General features: G+C 44.9%; 1 protein-coding gene across 3 annotated transcripts in view; it reads left to right on the top strand.

The window, feature by feature from the left end:
- Positions 1 to 17,255, top strand: part of LYN (LYN proto-oncogene, Src family tyrosine kinase) — a 96,965-nt gene continuing 79,710 nt past the window's right edge. The window contains exon 1 of one of the 3 annotated variants that reach the window (XM_070392825.1): positions 1 to 222. The gene's annotated coding sequence lies outside the window, so the exon portion shown is untranslated. Of the gene's footprint in view, positions 223 to 1,591; positions 1,674 to 17,255 lie in introns of those variants that run through there. The other 2 variants (XM_070392827.1, XM_070392826.1) reach the window with 2 other exon arrangements.

The raw sequence follows: 17,255 nt of genomic DNA, 5'->3' as shown, positions 1-17,255 counted from the left end.
CGCGCTGCAGCCTCCAGCCCGCGCGGCAGGCAGGGCGGCCGCGCCACGCCGGCCCGAGCCCGCAGCCCCTCGCCGTGCAGGACGCCCTCGCTTCCCGGCCCGCAGCCCCTCACTAAGCGGGCCCCGCTGGGCCGCCCCGTCGCGTCCCCCGCTCTGAACTCAAGTCACCGTGGAGCGCTGCGGCCACCGCCCCCGCCGATCCGCAACTTCCACCGCGAGCTGGTGAGTCCGGGGCGCGAGCGGGGACGCCGCGGCGGACAGAGCGGGGCCGGGGCTGTGCCACCGGAGCGAGTCCGGGGCGTGGGGTCGGCCCTGGACGTGGGGTCGGTCGGCTCGGACCGCGGGAGCGAGGGGCGCGCGTCGCTCCCTGGCTGCCCTGGCGCCAGGTCCCGCGGTGTGGGCACCCAGATGACTTCAGTCTGTGGGTGATCGGACTCTGGGGCGGGGGAGGGGGGGTAGGGAGGCGGGGGCGGGCGGCTCCGCAGGTGTCTGTGCCGCAGGGCCACGCAGAGGTGTGGTGGGAGGGGCGGGGGCGGGCTCACCGCAGGGCCCTCTGGCGGGTGCCCGGGGGGAGGGCCGGATGCAGTCTCCCTCCAGCTGCTCCCGGAGCGCAGCGGGGAAGCCCGTCTCCACGCGGAGCCGGGGCGCGCGCGCGGCCAGGATCCTGGCCGGGACCCTGGCGGGGACTCCTCAGGTTGCACAATCTGGGCTCTCCCCTGGGCCCCGTATCCCCAGAAGCTAGGGGTGCGGCTCGGCCCGGGGCGCTCTCCGAGGCCCGCAGGCTGCTCCTGGGGAGCGCCGGCCGGAGGGTGACGTCGAGGGGCTGCGGCGGAGGCTGCTGGGCACCCTCCCGCTGAGCGCGGCGCCTCTCGGCCTGCAGAGCGACAGTCCCGAGCCTCCGCCTCCAAGAGGAAGCGAGAGTTATTTTAAGAATTCAGGGGTTGCCTTTCGCTTTGGGGGGAGGGTGTAAAGCGTCCGTTCCCACTTCCCTGCGTGCGTTATCCGGACCGACTGTGTCAAGATAATTGTGCATTTGCAATGTGCCTTCCAATCGCCCGCGTGGCCAGCTATCGTGTGATCGTGTCTCCAAGTGTGTGTGTGTGTGTGTGTGTGTGTGTGTGTGTGTGTGTGTATCTTACCCCAAACCCCATCCAACTTTTTTACCATCTCAGCAACCCGAGTTGAATGTGGACCTTGCAAGTTCCTAGCTGAGTGTGAACTTGGGCCTATGACTGAAATTCCCCGTTGGGTTGTCCTCATCTTTGGGAGAACCTATGTACTTCCTGAGCCACTTATTGCACACAAAGCCCCAAACACGGCCTAGGCATTTCATGAATGGCGCTAGTATTTATTGCAATTCATTCTGACCATAAAAAACGAGGCTCCCTGGTTCTTGGCAATTTGATGGTTTCAATCTGTCCGTTTCAGCCACATGGCCTTATTGGTAAACCTCTGGTAAGAGGTTTGCTGTCCCAAAGCAGGACCAGCACCCTTAGAGCCAGCCAATAGGATGTGTGACTGACTTTTGATGTGTTGGCTGCCCCCAGCCGGCTGTAGGGTTCTGGAGGGCAGGGGTGTCCTCTCTGTACTGGGAACACCTCGAGCAGTGTGGAGGGGAGTAGGCACTGATCGTTGAGGCATTTACTAAGCACTCAGAGCCCTTCCCGAGTAAGGTAAGTTCTGCTGGAAAAGAGTGGGATTCAGATGGTGCCCGGATTTAATTTGGTGGGAAGGATGTCTTGAGGCTTGAAGAAATAAGATTTGATCACATGAGGCTTTTGGTACCTGGGCCTCTATGGAGGCCGAGTAGGGTCATCCTCTTTCTGAGTGAAGGGTGGAGGGCCCGGTGTAAGGGAAAACAGCAGCCAGGAAACCTGAGTTTGGATCTTGGAGCTGTGATTTTGGATATGTTACTTGGGCCATTAATTCAGCCAGTATTTCCTTTATTACAGTAATCAGAATTCGAGTATGACTTGGCCCCATGTGTCTAGTCTAATATTAGCAACTACAAGAAAGCTCCATTGACAACAACTTTATCTGTCTTGTCTGGAAACACTAGCCCTGGAGCCTGTCACATAGTTGAGGTCGCAGATACAGAAGAAGGAATGGAAGGCAGTCTGCCGGTCCTACACAGGCAGAAGGAACAGGGCTGGGGTTCCCAAGGCATTCGAAGCCTACTGGCCCTCCGTCCTGGTTTCTAACATGAGGATTTGAGGGACTTTTTGGATTGCTAAATTATCCCAGTGCAGTGCTCTAAGAGGAAAGCGCCACTCAGGACTGGGGATTCTGCTGTATTAACTGGAGAGGGGGCTTGATTGGCAGTGTAAGACATAGCCTGCGAAAGTTGTTTACCCAATCCGAAAAGGCCAGACCCGCTTTATCTGAGAGTCATGGGTGCTGGAAAGGTATGTGGGGAATCTGTGATATTGCTTGCCCCCTCTCCTTCCATGGCATTCTTTTAGCAGTAAAGTGGTCCAATGATTTTCGATGGTTTGCCAATCAATGATTTTCAAAGCCTTTTACAAAATTCCATGATATCTGTATTCAGAAATCAATCCCCAAAACATCCGAGTTGCCAGTTGGTTCAAATGCATATATGGAGTTGTCGTTTAATAATTTTAAACTGTATTATCCATAAACCCATACTAATTTTAAGTCTGTATAAATAAGAATACAGTGTGTACACATGCAGAGAATGGAACATTGTTACAGCTCTCTCACTCTGCTGTTATCAGTGACCTCCGTGTCCTCAGACATGGGTAGTATTAATATTGAAAGATCACCACAATTATTAGTGGGAGCATTGATCAATGACATGCCAGACCTCTCTTGGGCACTTCTTGGGCAATGATGGTGCCAAAATCTTTTGCTTATCCAGGCTTCTGAAGCCTTCCTGAGCTCTGAATTCATTTGACTCTCTCATGGCCTCCCAGGGTTAGCAGGGACAGATATAGAAAAAGAAGTTTGGTGACATGTTCAAGGTCACAGATCTGGTTAAGTGGCACTGTTGGCAGGGTAGGTATACTTTCCAGCTCCAACTTCAGGGCTTCTCCCCCTTTTCTACCTTTGGACCTGTAGTAGGTACTCATTTACTTAAAAGCAAATAAATTATTTTATCATTTAATATACATTTTTATTTATTTATTTTCTAAAATTCTTTTTTTTAACAGATGCATCTTTTTTTTAAATATATATATATATTTTATTTCAGAGAGAAAGGGAGAGGGAGAGAGAGATAGAAACATCAATGATGAGAGAGAATCATTGATTGGCTGCCTCCTACACGCTCCCCCACTGGGGATCAAGCCTGCAACCCAGGCATGTGCCCTTGACCAGAATCTAACCATGACCTCCTGATTCATAGGTTGACACTTAACCACTGAGCCATGCCAACCTAATATACATTTTTTAAACAGCATCACAGGTAACTTTCTGCCATCACTTGGTAATTATCTTAACTAAGTGACTAACCCCTCAGGACAAATGAGCAGGGGCACCAACTAGGTTCGTAAGCTGGAATGGAAAGATGAGCTCCTCTGCTTTCCCCATTGCTTTCTGCTTGGAGAGGGAAGATCTCTGATACCGGCCAAGGTGGCACAGGTACTGGCTGCTGTCAGGGCAGTTCCGCTGACTACCATCTGGTGCTTATTGGTTAATACAAAAGTGCCCACATAATGCTTTGCAAAGGAATTCCCTCCAGTTTGTTCTCAATGAGCCTCCTTGTGTGGTTGTTATACAGGGGTGAGCAAAAGTAGGTTTACAGTTGTTCGTATGGAAAATGATACAACAATTAACAAATAATAATACAGAATAAACTGTTTCACATACTTACAACTGTAAACCTACTTTTGTCCACCCCTGTATCAGTGCGAGCATCACCCAGGGTGAAGCTATAAAGGAGATAGGGCCTATAGGATACACATTAAAACATGCACCCCATTTATTGAGCACCTGCTATGAGCAAGGTGCTGTCCCAAGCCCATGCTCCAATAGATAGGTAGACATTGCCTCCATCTTTTAAGATTGGCAATGAAGACTAGGACATAGAAGAGGAAGTTGTGTTTTTGGTTTTTTAGTCAGAAATATCGAAAGTTTTCTTACAGCTGCCTAGCTTCCTGATACTTAAATTCTAAAATGTTGAGTTCACTCTATCATCATTTCTAAAATTTACTTTGAGTAAGTTCCCATCTGGTGGAGAAGCCCAAGTGTAGAAAATAATGTGGAAATCTGCCAATTGAGGAATTCGAGTTTTGGGAACAGGCCAGTTGAAAGACTGGGACCTTCTTTTAGATATCTTTGGCTTAAGTTAGCTGGAAGAGCTCTCGGGCAATTTAGAATTGCAAGTTGACATAATTACTTGGGATGATGTGTTAAAAGGCTCGTCCATGCTGACTGGCAGGGGCCTATAATGGCCTTTGACCTTCATCCTTGTACTTCACTTTCCCCGAAGTACCGAATAAGCTGTCAACTCTCCTTCTTTGCCACAAGGCTCCTTCTCGAAAGTTAAATTGACATGATAGGAGTGGACCATATAAGGGAAGAGATTTTCGGTTAGTCTCATTGTAACTCTGTTCATTTTTTAGAACACTCAGATATATAAATCCAACAAGTTACACAAATAGGGTGCATTTTCCGAATCCATTTGAGAGGGTGTTTCTTAATGCTCTAGGCTCTGCGCTTGTTGAGCTGTAGGACCGTGGGAAGAAGGCTGCATTCCTGTAGCTCCGGGGGTCTTTTCCTTTTAAGGTTCATACTTTAAAGTCAGATATTGCTGGGCTGCCGACACTTCCACCTTTCTGTGAACATCTAAAATCACTCTCACTACTCTGTTTTTTAAGAAATATCTTTTATTGATTTTTTACAGAGAGGAAGGGAGAGGGATAGAGAGTTAGAAACATCGATGGGAGAGAAACATCGATCAGCTGCCTCCTGCACACCCCCTTACTGGGGATGTGCCCGCAACCAAGTTACATGCCCTTGACCAGAATCGAACCTGGGACCCTTCAGTCCACAGGCCAACGCTCTATCCACTGAGCCAAACCTGTTAGGGCAACTCTCACTACTCTTTATTGACCATAATCCATGCCAATAGGAAGCTCTTTGCCGATTGGAAGCTTCTCTCCAAGTCTCCTTCCTCTCTCTGTTGGTACACCAGGTGGTTGGGAGCTATCATGGCTGCTTTGGGCCCACTTTTCCGTGCTGGTGAGAGAGCACAGTGAGACTGGAGAGAGGGGTCTGGATTCATTCTGCCCCCAACTGGAGCAATGGCATCTTCTTGGTGTTGGGCCTTTGGGTGCCTCCACTCTTCCTGTAAATGTTAGCCCCCCCGCCGGAGGGGAGGGGAATGGAGAAGCTTGTTTTAGAGCCACATGGGGAGAGGGAGGACCACTTCTGCTTTCCACTGGGAAGCCGTGTCACGGAGAGCAGAACTGCAGCGAGAGGCCGAGAGAGGAGGCCGGAGGGAGGAGGTGGCGAGGAAGTGATACTTCCTCCCGCTTCGAAGGCACCAGGCCTGTCATTTGCCTGCAGCCCCACCTTTCTTACCACCAGCTCTGCTTTTTCCTTGGGGTTCTTTCTACCACCCTCTGCTCTGTTCATTCTCAGTTTGCCCTTGAGAAAGGGGCAGGCCGGGAGGCGGAGAGAGAACAAGAACGAATCTAGTCATCAGTGTAGAGCCTTCTCTGGCAAAGCCCACGGTGGCCATGTTTGAGTTTTCACCCACAGAAGAATGTACATTTTGAAATTCCCCATCATGGAAACCATTGTGAAACTCTTAAGTAGATGTTTTGAAATCCTTTAGTGTGTAGGCAACCTAGTACTTTCATAATCCTAACTACAGTGGTTGGGGGGGGGGGCGGCTATTTTTAATATTACTTAAGCTATAAGCCTGTGGTTACATTTTTGGGACTGAGCAGTGGCTTTCAAACTCTTTGACTACAAGCCAGATTCCAAAATATATTTGACCTTGTACTCAAATGCACATTTTTCTGTATGAAAAAAAAAAAAAAAAAAAGCTTGGTGGAAGAGCCCCCTCCTCCAGGTTGTTGGGAAATGTGATCAGAACAGTCCTTTTGAGACCAGCTTGTGAGATCTGTCAGAATTTAAAGCGTACAGAGGCAGGCCCAGCGATCCCACAAGCTCCAGTCCAAGAGGAAGTTTGTTAAACAAATACAAATTAAGACACATCTCTACAATGGAATACCTTGTAGGTATCTTAAAATCGTATTAAATTACACTTACTAATATGAGAGATATTTCTTGAAAGCTGAACCCAAACTGATAAGTAATATATGATACCATTTCTGAAATGAAATATTTATATGTGGGACACAATCTGTGAGCTATGTATATCACTCATTTTTATACTAAAGTTTTAATAGTGAATATTTCTGAGGGATGGGTGAATGCTGATTTTTTTCCTTAGGTACATATTATTTTTTTAATAAAAAGGAATGTTACTTAAATGACTTTAAAACAGCAATGTAATGAGCAATGACGTGGAGCCACCGTGACTGCAGAAGAAATGTAGGAGCATCAGTAAACTTTGGAGTAAAGTAGCTGTTGTGACATTTGTGTGGGTAGAGTTGTAAGCAGACCGCCGTGGAGAATGTAATGTGCTATGTGTATTGAAAATAGTGGTATTTTCTTTCTTTCTTTCTTTCTTTCTTTCTTTCTTTCTTTCTTTCTTTCCTCTTAATCTATTTAAAAAATTGATTTTAGAGAGAGAAAGAGAAACATCGATTTGTTCCACTCATTTATGCATTAATCGTTTGCATGCCCTGACTGGGGATGGAACCTTCATACCAGGAGGACACTAACCAATTGAGCTAACTGGCCAGGATTTATAGAGATATTTTCTTAAAAAACAGTCCACTTCTGGTATTTAGTTGGAGCAGGGGTCATTCAGAGGCCAGAGAACTCGGTCTGGCAATGTGGTCAGAAGGTGTGGCAGACCCTTGTTCAAGGCATGGAGGATCCTTGTCCAGAACTAAATTTTGGATTTTATCTTATAAACAAAGGGGAATCATTGGAGCCTTTTAGTGGGAAGCCTGTTTTTCTATCACAATCAGTTTCTTGCCTAGACTTGTTCATCATCAGGTATTTATGATGGTGATAAATCATGAAGCGACAGTGAGCATCGCTTACTGCTTTGAATAGGTGAATGATTAACTGAGGAACCCACAGGGACTTCCACAGAGATTAACATGAGGTACTTGGTAAGTGTCCTGAGTGGTGTTGATCTTGCCCAAACATTTATCTATATCTTTTTGATGATGGCAACGCTATTGAAGAAATAAGCAATTTGGAGTTGAGGGCTAAGTTTCTGTGGGGTTAGTATTTTCCTCTTTATTTTGAAGGAGATTATGTTGTAAAGCAGCAGCTTAGTGTTGGGATTGTGCCTTTGCTACATAAAAATAGTTTATTAAAAGCATCACCATAATTAGGAGTGGCAATATTTGGTCAAAATGACATAACTTCTAATTATGCAGGTAATTTGTGTGATCAGATTTAGCATATTTAATATCTACCCTATTTGATGCCTATTATTACTATTTAATAATATTAATAAATCAATTTTAATATTATTAATAAAATAATACATGAATAACCAGTGCTGATTATTAATTTTAATTTGAGAGGAGATAGTATAGTACAGTGGAAAGAAAATGGGCTTCCAAGTTAGACAGGTCTGAGTTCCTGCCTAGGCTCCATTGCTTGTGACTTTAGTTACTTTTTCTCACCATTTATCTATATATACAAAAAGCCAGTGACCAGAACGCTGTAATGACCTGAACGACCGGTCACTATGATGCCCACTATGGCCAGCGAACCAGCCCGATTGGGGGTGGGGCCGGCCATGGGGAGGGGCTGTTGGAGGTTGGCTGGCTGGCCCCACCTCCAATCGGCCCCCCAACCCCCCAACCTTGATCAAGGGTGGGGTGGCTGGCCAACCCCCCCGTGGCCCCTCCCCCTACCTGGCCACACCCTCTATCGCCCCCCCTTACCCCCATAGGGGGTGGGGCCGGCTGGCCAATCACCCACAGCACCCCGCCCAGCCCCAACCTGATCAGCCCCCACCACCCCGATTGGCCAGCAGCCCCTCCCCCAAGCCAGCTCCGCCCCCAATTGCCCCCCTATTACAATCAGGGGCAAGTCCAGTGGCTACTGCCTGTGCCCCCCCCAACTGGTCCCGCCTCCCAATCACCCTCCCCCAACCCCAATTGGGGGGCGGGGCCACCCAGCCAAACTCCCACGGCCCCCCTTCCCCCGGCCGCCCAGCCCTGATTGGGTCCTGATTGGGGCGGGCCAGCCAGCCAATCTCCCACCATCTCCTCCTTCCAACAGGCCCAGCCCCAATCCTCCTCAATTGGGGCCAGGCTGGCCAGACCCCACCTGTGCACAAATTCATGCACTGGGCCTCTAGTTTATTTATAAAATGACTAGAGGCCCAATGCATGAAATTCGTGCAAGGGGCTCGGCCCTCGAAACTCAGCTGCCTCGAAGCCCTGCCCACTGGTTGTCCCAGAAGGTCGCTCCGGAAGGTCGTTCTACAATCTGGTCTAATTAGCATATTAGTTCTTTATTATATAGTATGATAATAATACCCATTCCTCAGGTTTGTGGTGGTGATTAACAAAGCTAATATATAACCTCTTAATATTGTTTCTAAAACACTGTAGACATGTAACAAAAGGGTCCTGTTTTTACTACTAGACTGTGGGCTTCCCTCTTAGAGGGGAGAAATTCTGTTCATTCCTTCCATCAACAAACATACAGTTGACTCTTGAACAACACAGGTTGAATGGCATGGGTCTACTCATTTGGGGATTAATAGTATTTTTTAATCTATTAGGAATCCAGGGATAGGGAAGGCCAACTGTATGCATTGTTCTGTGTCATGTTATATAAGGGACTTGAGCATCCGCTAGGGGTCCTGGATCCAATCCCTCACAGATGCTAAAAGGGGTGATTGTAGTTAAGTTTTGGGGGAGTCAAAACTTAATATGCAGATTTTCAACTGTATAGAGGTTGGCACCCCTACCCCCAGCATTGTTCAAGGGTCAGTTGGAGTAAGTAAAACGTTTATAAAATGAAGCAGTCAGGGAGAAGTTCAGAGTCTGGTGGGGGAGTCAATCATAAACCATCCTACTTACCACAGTGTTTGTTTACTAGAGGCTCAGGTGTTTGGTCAGTTGAACTTCTGATCTGCCTACAAGGTACCGGCAATTGCCAGAGGCTACAGGGGTCACCAGGATGGTCTCTGCATCCAAAGATGCTGAAAATAGTGGGGGTATGGAGACATAAACATGGTCTTCAGTGTGTGATCGATGCTGTCCTACAGTACAAAGTGCTCTGCCAGCAGAAGGAAGGGCTGGTGGCCATAGTGAGGACAAGATGCGGGAGCAGGGTCTGGTAGGGGGAGAAGGAATTCTCCCGTTGGAGGCCTTAAGGGAAAATGCAAAGGTTGTGAAAGAGCCTGGGGATTCCAGAAAGGCGAGGGTTCCCCTGGCCTGGGCGACAGGGATGGACTTCATCCTTAAATAATGAGAGGCTTTGTAATATGGAGAGTGACAGACAAATAGAGTAGTGGATACAATCCCGAGCTTCAGTGTTGTCTTATGGTAATCAGTATAATCAAATACACACGGCAATGTTTTCTTTCTGGACCACATTGACTCTTTGAGTTGTTTAAAATGTAATGGATGCCAAATACATATTAAAAAGAAATTTTACCAAATCCAATTCCATAACTGCCTGCTTTTTGGTTTTCAGTTATTTTTAAAGGTTTAAGTAAACTAAGATAACCACTAACTGAGGATTTAGTTGTAATTTTCCTTACATTTCTTTCCAAGTCAATAATCTTTCAAGAGTATAGTAGGCAAATATTTCTGAACGCTTTGGTGAATGCCTCTCAAATGTTGCATTGTTGTTCCAGTTGTAACTTTTCAACTAAGGTAGTGCCATACAATCCAACTGAACAAATGACCTGCCTCTTCTGGTGTCAGCTGTCAACTGCTAGGCTTTTGACATTGCCTGTCTATCTGGTATCCAACATTAGCATCATAGAATCCTATAGAAGGAAGAGATTTTGGTGGTGGATTTTACACATAGTCCTTAGCAGGTAGCCACTTTCCCTTGAACATTGGGTCCCAAATGTTAGTGTCTGCCCCAGGTGATTCTCATGCAGGTGATGGAAGTCACATTATGAGAAGCACTATGACAGGGATATTCCTGCTGCCCAAAGTGGCTCATTTCAGTTTTGGGATACCTATGGGTATTAGAAAGCTTTTTCTCTCATGCTGCAACTGTATAGAGGTTGGCACCCATAGTTTCTGCCTGTTGGTTCTAGTTCTGCCCTCTGGCCCTGTTTTCATACATCTGAAGCCAGCTTCTGTTGGACTGACTAGCCGTTCACTGTGGCTGTGAGTGTGGGATGTACAGGGACATTGTTGACTGCTTGGCACCCAACACTATTACTCCACCTCTCGTCCTAACAGAACCAGATTATTTGGGGACTCATTGTCTCCCCTGAAGTTTCAGCAGAAGTCTTCCCCATCTCCATCTATAAGTGGCCCTGACTGGGCCAAAGCTCCTGTTCTTTGGTTTGGACAGTCATTGGTAAAGCAAAGCAATGTTCCAAAGGTGGTCCTACGATATGAGCAGCAAAGGAGTGGGGGAGGGAGGAGAGAAGGAAAGTTAGGGGTAAGGTGAAGATAAAGAAAGAAAGAAACAAACAAACAAAAACCCTTATGTAAGAATCAAGAAATTAGAAGGAAATACAAGTTATCTTGATTATTAATTTGTAATGCAGAGGGTATATGGCTGTCCATTCGGTGTTTCTTCTAGTCACACAGTTGGCGGGGCATTAATGCTGATAATTGGGCCTCTGCAACCGTGCTTTATTTTTAAATGTGTATTGTGTGTGAGGCTTTGTAGTGAGTGCTTGGGAAGAAACATAAACATTGTTAAGTATGAGGTTCCTTCCCTACAAGAGTTTATTGTACTCTAATCTCTCTGGGCTGTTCATAGACCAGAAGGCTGACAAGTTAATTTGCTGTGGTTGTGGGCAGGACAATACCTTCTTGCTCAGGAGATCCCTGGGCACCTGAATCAGTGCATAGAAACCATTTCCGGTAAAGAGGGAGGCAGTGTATGGGGTGGTTAGAGCACAGGAAATGGAGTTAATCACATTTGAGCCAGATTCCATGTCTGTCCCAACCTAGCAACAGGGCAAGGTGTCTCAGGGTCCTATATTTAAACCTCAAATGTTGGGTGTAAGGATTCCACGGTGCAATGTGCAATGGATTCAGAGCTAACCACACGTGAGGCAGATGGCTAGTGGTAGTCATTGTTATTGTTATTATCAAAAGAAAGTTGCTTAGGTTAGCTACTGTCAAACAAAACCAAACAGCCACCAAAACAAAAGCAGAAAATAAAATAAGTGTTGGTGAGGATGTGGAGAAACTGGAACCCTTGTGCACTGCTAGTGAGAATGTAAAATGGTACAACTGTTATGGAAAACGCTGTGGCAGTTCCTCAAAAAAGCAAAGTTAAACATGGCCCTGGCCAAGGTGGCTCAGTTGATTGGCGTCATCCCACGCACCAAGAGGTCACCAGTTCAATTCTTGGTTGGGGCACATGCCAGGGTTTCGGGCTCGATCTCCAGTAGGGAGTATGCAGGAGGCAGCTGATTGGTGCTTCTCTCTCCCTCTCCCCTTTTCTGTTTCTAAAATCAATAAAAACATATTTTAAAAACTAATCATAGAATTACCATATGATCTAGCAATCCCATTCCTGGATGTATACCCCTAAGAACTGAAAGCAGAGTCTCAAAGAGACATTTATATACTGATGTTCATAGCAGCATTATTCACATTAGCAAAGGGGTAGAAGCAATTCAAGTTTCTATCAATGGATGAATGGATAAACAAAATATGGTATATCCATACAATGGAATAGTATTCAGCCTTAACAAGGAAGGAGATTTTGACCCATGTTAAAACATGGATGAACCTTAAGAGAAATAAGGCAGCCACAAAAGGACAAATACTGTATGAATCTCCTTATATGAGGTACTCAGAGCAGTCAAATTCATAGGGACAGAAAGTACAATGGTGGTTGTCAGGGACTGGACGAGGGGAAAATGGAATTACTGTTTAATGGGTCTAGACTTTTAGTTTTGCTGGAGGAAAAGAGTTCTGGAGGTGGGTGGTGGTGATGGTTGCTCAAGAATATGAGCTCTCTAGTGCAGTGGTCGGCAAACCGAGGCTCGCGAGTCACATGCGACTCTTTGGCCCCTTGAGTGTGGCTCTTCCACAAAATACCACGTGCGGGCGCACATGTACAGTGCGAAGTTGACTTAAAACTTTAAGTAAAGTTTATTAAGTTAATTTTAGGGAACGTTGTGGAGTGAAAGAAGATGTAGTGTCAAGGATTGAGAAAGGTATGTTAAGATGGATTGGACATATAGAGAGGATGAACGAAAGGAGATAGAAGAAACAAGTATACAAGACGAGTGTGGATGGGAGAGTTGGAAGGGGTCGACCTCAGCTAACATACCTCAATCAGATTGAGGACATTTTTAGCAAAGGCCAGCTTAGGAGTACCCTAATTAAGTTAATAACAATGTACCTACCTATATAGTTTAAGTTTAAAAAATTTGGCTCTCAAAAGAAATTTCAATTGTTGTACTGTTGATACTTGGTTCTGTTGACTAATGAGTTTGCTGACCACTGCTCTAGTGCCACTGAATTGCACACTTAAAGGTTTAAATCTAAATTTGAAATGCTTTTTTTAAAATCACAATTTTTAAATGATTTTTAAGAAGTTGCTCAATAAGCAGAAATGTGTACAAGTAGATGAGAGTGGTCTAGAGGATATCTTATTGAGTTTGATAAATTCACCTTATTCCGACTGGGGATTAGCCCACGAAGCTGACTGGTCACTTTTTTGAGGCATAGGGTCTTTATTTAACTATCATTTACTACAGGGCCACGTGGATTGATATCTGTCAAGATATTGAAATGACTGTGGTGTGTGTGAGAGACAGTCTGACCTTTGAGAATTTTGGAGGAGCTTTCTAACCATCAAAGTGGGCTTGAGTATGAAGGGGTCCTTCCTTCTCTGTCATTAGAAGTTTGTAAGCACTGTCTAATCTCTTACAGGACATTTTAGAAAAAGTTGAACTCCATGGCCCTAAAAGATGCTTTCTGATTTGACAATTCTGTTATTTCTAGCCATGTATACTCACTGATTCTAAATTATAGAATAGGAAAGAATATTTTTGATGGAGTTAAAGGGGAGTTTTTAAAGAGTTTCCCCAGTACCTGGTGTTTTTTTCCCTTTAATATGAGTATAACATACAAAGGGCTAATTACAGTAAACAGACAAATCTAACTCAAAGCAAACCAACATATAACACCCTCAGATCATAAAGCAGAACGGTGCTCACACCGACTGCCTCCCTGGGCACCCCCAAACACTCTCTCTCCTCAAAGGCTCCTACCATCCTGCTCCTAGTTTTAGTTTAGTTTCCAGTGTTGGCGTTGTAATAATAAAGTGTAAGAGATTGAAAAGCAGCACAAAGCCATTTGGTTTGGCAGACACACAGGTTTTCAAGCTGTGGGTTTGGCTGGCCCAGGCATCTCTGTGTGTTGAATTACTGCAATGCAGGCAGAGACCAGGTCCTTGTCCTGTTTTATATGCTGGTATTCAGGTGCTCAAATTCTCACAGGTGAGCTTGATCAGAGCCTTATTCAAATAGCTTTCATTCAACCATTAATAAAATTAGATGGCAGTAGCCATCTATAGCTTGTTTTTTTACCCATCTCTGCATAGCTAAATATATTTATAAATGCAAATTTATAAATGTGGGTGTGATAAGGGTGGTTTCCAGTGGCCCACATGTAATCAAACATCCTTCTGCAGAACACAGAGCCAGTCTGTGCACAGACATTGAAAGTACTGACTGGCTTTGTGCATTCAGCCATGATTTCCCTCAGTCAAGGAGGACTCCTTTTTCTGATGTGAAGGAACACAGCATCTTTATTACTGACTGTTTGTTCTGCCTCATGTAGTTTTGACATTTATTTTTGTTGGGGGTGAGAGAGAGCCATGGTTTGACCTGTGGAATTTATTAATCCATGAAGTAATGCTTCATTTATTCATCATTCAGAAAACATTTCTTGGGATCCTCACTGGTCATGAATATGCATGAGTAGGACTTGCAGTCACATTCATTAGCTCTCAATAGCAGAATTGTTCCGTATATACTCGGGAAGTTAAAATATTTGAAAAACTAAAATGAGGAGTAGACATTTCTATTTCATAGGCAGTATGAAGAACACCCACAGGCAGCAGAGTACCGAGGTGTTTCTTCCTGTGAAAAGGTCGAGGTTGTGATCCTATCAAGATCAGGAATAGGAGGCCATGACTGCCCACAGCTTGCGGCCCCCGTTGAATTTTCCTCAGGCCGCAGTTTCTGATGCTTGGCATCTCTGCATTTTCACTGCTGGATGCTACAGATTTGGACAAGGAGTGAGTCCTGGGAATGGAGGGAGGAACGGAGTAGACCAAGGACCAGAGCAGAGTAATTTTCCCATGAAGATGTGCATGCCTCAGTGGAGAATACAGAAAGAAAAGATGGGAAACAACCTAGCTGGATTCCTTACTTATCCTGCTGAAGAGCGTAGGGCAGTGATGGCGAACCTGTGACACGCGTGTCAAAGGTGACACGCGAACTCATTTTTTGGGTTGATTTTTCTTTGTTAAATGGCATTTAAATATATAAAATAAATATCAAAAATATAAATCTTTGTTTTACTATGGTTGCAAATATCAAAAAATTTCTATATGTGACACGGCACCAGAGTTAAGTTAGGGTTTTTCCAAGTGCTGACACGCCGAGCTCGGAAGGGTCGCCATCACTGGGTTGGGTGTGCATTAGTAACAGTAGGGTAGCTTGTCAGAAGCATGTGGCTCCGGATGAACATTGGGGTGTCTGCGGAGCAGTGTAATGCATAGTCACTAATGAAGAGTCAGGCTTTAAGCCATGCTCTGTCATCTACTAGTCTTGGTGGGGGGAAGTGTGGGGAGGGGAGATGACATTAGATGAAGTTCCTTAAGCTCATCTGGCCACATTTTCCTAATCCATAAGACAGTAATAATAACGGGCCTGTCTCATATCTCACCCAGTTGTTGCAAGGATTAAGTGAGGTAATATCCCTGAGAGCTCTTAACTCAAGCCACACTTTGGACTATTGTCTTGGATTCAACTTTAGTACCTTTTGCTTTTTCTTGATATGGAGGGTCCCTTCCCTGCCCCCTTCCGCATTCATGGTACCCCTGGACTGTTTTGATTGGATTCACTCATACCTCACCCCGAGTCCTGGGTGACACTGAGTCTTGGTGTACACATCAGATGCAGATTCATTCTTTATAAAATGTTGCAGAAGACAAAGGGAATATATTTTCTTTTATTAGTAGGCAGCCCTTAAGCATGAGAGGTAATGCAATTAAGAAAAACAAACAAACTAGTTTTATAGATCAAGAAACAGTGAATAAAAACCTCACCTAATTTGGTAGAGCTGTGTCCCCAGGCTCCCTCACCTCCAGATAAATATCCCCCTCTCTCCTCACCCCTCACCCCCTGTGAAAAAATTGCAGTCTGATTTACTGGATGGAGAACCGTGCACAGACTGGAGAGCTCACTTTCTGCAGGCTCCATGTCCACGTGTATCCTCTGATTGACCTCATAGCAATCTTGGCCAATTTTCTCCTGACAAGGAGATGAGGAGCAAACATTAGTACATTAGAGTTTTGACTCATGTGACTCTTATCATGCCACATAAGTGACAATTCAGGTTATTGATTCAGGAAAGTAAAGTTTTCACTATTGTATCTTAGATAGTACTTTCCCCCTTCTTCAATACTATAATAAATGACATGGCGCTTAAGGTCTTACTAAATTAAAAACACCCTGAGATCAGGAACTAGCTTTTCAGATGCTGAGCACACCTCTAACTTCACCTGTGGTGCTTACAAGGGCCTTGACTGCACCCCAAGTTCTAACAACAGTACAACTGGTGGTTCCCACTACCTCTCTTTCATATTTGCTTCCTCTACCTTGGTTTCTCCCCTAGTTTAATGGAAAACCTACTGCTTAATATGTACCCCAAGCTCTTTCAAAATCCCTTTAGTATATGGATATAGCACTCATGACCATCAGAATAACTTTTTAAGATTAGTAAATAATTGTTTCTTATGAAAAGAGTAACAAAAATTTAAATTAAAGTAGATTTAATTTTAAGAAATAACTTTTTTGTTTGTCAACTTAAAATTTTGGCTATATATTTCTATAATTTTAAATAGATATGTAGATTTATTTAACCACCATCATAATAAAGATGTAGAACAATTCTATTGCCCCCCCCTTCAAAAAAACAAAACAAAACTCCCTATCTTCTGACAACCACAGATCTGTTTTCTGTCCCTTTAGTTTTGCCTTTTCCAGAATCTTATATAATAAAAGGCTAATATGCAAATTGTCCCCTCAACCATGAGTTCGACTGGGAGTTCAACCAGGGGGCGGGGCCGGCCCACCAACCACCCTCGGCCCCTCCCCCTGGTTGGCCCCACCCCCAATAGCTCCCCCCACCCTGATTGGGGATGGGGCCAGCCTGCCAACTGCCCATGGCCCCTCCTCCCAGCTGGCCAACTGCCTGCAGCCCCTCCCCCAGCTGAGCACAAATTGCACCAGGCCTCTAGTGTAATATAAATAAAATTATACTGTATGTGATCTTTTTTTACAATATGGCTTTATTGAGATATAATTCACATACCACAATTCACTCATTTCAGGTATATAATTCAGTGGTTTTTAATACATTCACAGAATTGTGCAGCACTACAGTCAATTTGAGAACTTTTCATCACTCCAAAAAGAAATGCTGTACCCATTAGCAGTCACTCCCCATTATCTCCCTACCCCACATCCTCCTTGCCCTAGGCAGCCACTAATCTACTGTCTGTCCATAGATTCCAGGCAACTGTTTTTGACCATATTTTGTGCATGGGTTTTGATGTTTCCCAGACTGAACAGTTTCCAGTTTTACTAACTTTGCAGGTCAGGTGGAGCTTATAATGCAGTTTCTGTAAAGCTTAATATTGTTGGAAGGGGGGACTTTATTATGTCTTTTATCAAGGAGGATACTCAAGGTCATTATTTTCTTTTAGATCTTATACTTAAAAAAACA

The sequence above is a fragment of the Myotis yumanensis genome, unplaced genomic scaffold (assembly GCF_028538775.1).
Source record: "Myotis yumanensis isolate MYYU_CA2020_CCGP unplaced genomic scaffold, mMyoYum1.0.hap1 SCAF_15, whole genome shotgun sequence".
NCBI lineage: Eukaryota > Metazoa > Chordata > Mammalia > Chiroptera > Vespertilionidae > Myotis > Myotis yumanensis.
This window is presented reverse-complemented; position numbering and strand designations above follow the sequence as displayed.